Genomic DNA, 2,661 nt, shown 5'->3' with positions numbered 1-2,661 from the left:
ACAGGTTGGTTCAACAGGTTGCTTCAACAGGTTGCTTCAACAGGTTGACTCGACTGCACAGTGCAGTGTGAATGCAAACTCACCAGCTCAAATGTAACAAAAGGTCATGAATATTGGTCCCGAACCGAACCAAGTCTACCGGACTATCTAGTGTGAAAACGACCTTAGAAAACATCCCTTTGGTTTTGTCAGCATTTAGCACCAGTTTGAGATGGAACAAGTCTGACTGGATGATGTCAGATGCAGAATGTAGAAACTGGAAAACCCTGGCAACTGTGTTAGCTCGCCAATAAACAACAGTGTGACCTGAGAAGCCACTATCTGAGAGCTTGTGCCAGAAGATGTGACGATGTACAGGATCACAGGTTTGGACAGCTCTAAGAAAAGTGCAGCTCCTTAGTGTCCAAAGTTTCAACATCATCATTAAAAACGTTTAGTGAAGCAGTCGTTGTGCTGTGTTGTTTCCTGAAGCCAGATTGTAGAGAAGATAAAATATTAAGAGTCCAAATACTTCTTGACTTGAGTATTTATCAGTTTTTTCTAAAACCTGAGCTAAAACACAAAGTTTGGAGATTGGTGGATAAATGTTCAGTATAGTGGGGTCTCCTCCCTTCAACAATGGCAGCACAGCAGCTGTTTTCCAAACATCTGGGACAGTTGTATAGACAGATTATAAATGTATGTATGACAAGACTGATAACTGCAAGAACCCTGCAGATGTTGGATGCTGCAGATGTTGGATGCTGCACATGTTGGATGCTGTCTATCACGGTACACTAAGATTCATAACTGGCTGTAACTACCGTACCCACCACTGCACCCAGTATTCACTGGTTAACTGGTCACCATTAACTTCACACAGACTCTCCCACTGGTACATTTTCATCTTTAAATTACTTCCTGGTCTGCTGCCTTCATACATCTCCTCCTACATGTCTCTGTGTGAGTGCAGCTACAGCGTGCGCTCTCAGGACATCATTACCTGCAGTGTTCCCTCAGTGAGGACTGAAGATAAGATAAAAGGTTTTCAAGGGTTCAAGATTCTTTGTCATTTGCATCACATGTGGTACACGTAGTGGAACGAAGTTGTGTCCACAGGGTCCCAGTTACATCCAACAATAAAATGTATAAGAAAAACAGTAATAACATCTAAGATATGAACTAAGAAAAACATCAACTAAATATACACTAAGCACTCGTAACATAAAACATTGAACATCAGCACAAACATGAACATGAGTCTGTGAGCAGATGTGCACGCATGAACACATCAACACTGAAACAGATCAGCAGCAACATGAAACAGATCAGCAGCAACATGAAACTGATCAGCAGCAACATGAAACTGATCAGCAGCAACATGAAATGGATCAGCAGCAACATGAAACTGATCAGCAGCAACATGAAACTGATCAGCAGCAACATGAAACTGATCAGCAGCAACATGAAATGGATCAGCAGCAACATGAAACTGATCAGCAGCAACATGAAACTGATCAGCAACAACATGAAATGGATCAGCAGAAACATGAAACTGATCAGCAGCAACATGAAATGGATCAGCAGAAACATGAAACTGATCAGCAGAAACATGAAACTGATCAGGGCAACTGGGCAGCTGCCTCCATCACCCACAGAACGCTCGACCAGCTGGAGCTGCAGGTCCAGTAACGACCAACACCAGCATGTTCTCCACACACTTTAGCATTAGTTAGTGATTACTTACTAATTAGTTACTGAAGTGTTTATGAGTTATTTACTAATTATGTGCAGATATACAAGTGCAGTTATAAAAATGTGTCAAATATGAATAAAAGAGGCCAAAGCTCAGTGTCGTGTATCGATTTCATGGTCCTCCTGTCCGTCAACTCAACAAAGGAGTAAAGTTTATTCATAAAGTTTTGCTCTTATGAACAGGTTGATAAGTTGAATAACGTGGGCAGCTTTGCTCACGGCGGCCTTTTCTTTGGGGCTTCTGGTTTTGCTGCTTGTCAGAAGTTTGCAACATTTCTCAATGACTGTACTTTAAGAAATGGTCAAAGATACAAATATGGTTTCTGCATTGATTCTGTGGTTTTCATGATCCAGTAGTGACAAGAAAGTCCATCAGTTTGACTTTTCAGACGTAGCGCTCGTGATGGTCATGGGTGAAAATGTGCTGACAGCCATTAAACCCTTAAAAGGTGACAGTGAAAGGATGTTTTTGTGTTTTTAAACAACTTTGTTGTGGTCATAAAGGTGATTTATCAGCTGTAAAAGAAATGATTATGACACACAGATGACCAGAACCTGCTTTATTCTCATGTTTAGAATCAACATGTTACACATTTTTATAATAAAGTACAAGCACGTGAAAGTGACGCTCACACAGAGAACTGTGACATAATTCTGCTCAAACACAAGAAGTCAGGCAGAGTTCATCTCGTTTGACTGAAGAGCTGCAGGAAGCAGAGTTTACCGGAGAGAGACTCGAACAGGCTGCGCGCCCCAACGCTGAAACAACAAACACGTAATTCAGTTTAATTCAGGGTTCAGGTTTAGATACAAGAGTTCGGGGGGGGGGGGGGGGGGGGGGCCGGTTCAAAGGTGGTGTGACTGGGAGATAGATTCTGGGTGTGAGATGGTGCCGTGATATGTTTTTTACATTCAGTTTGCCTGTTT

Source organism: Nematolebias whitei, chromosome 14 (assembly GCF_014905685.2).
Source record: "Nematolebias whitei isolate Nwh7 chromosome 14, NemWhi1, whole genome shotgun sequence".
In the NCBI taxonomy this organism is placed as follows: Eukaryota; Metazoa; Chordata; class Actinopteri; order Cyprinodontiformes; family Rivulidae; genus Nematolebias; species Nematolebias whitei.
This window is presented reverse-complemented; position numbering follows the sequence as displayed.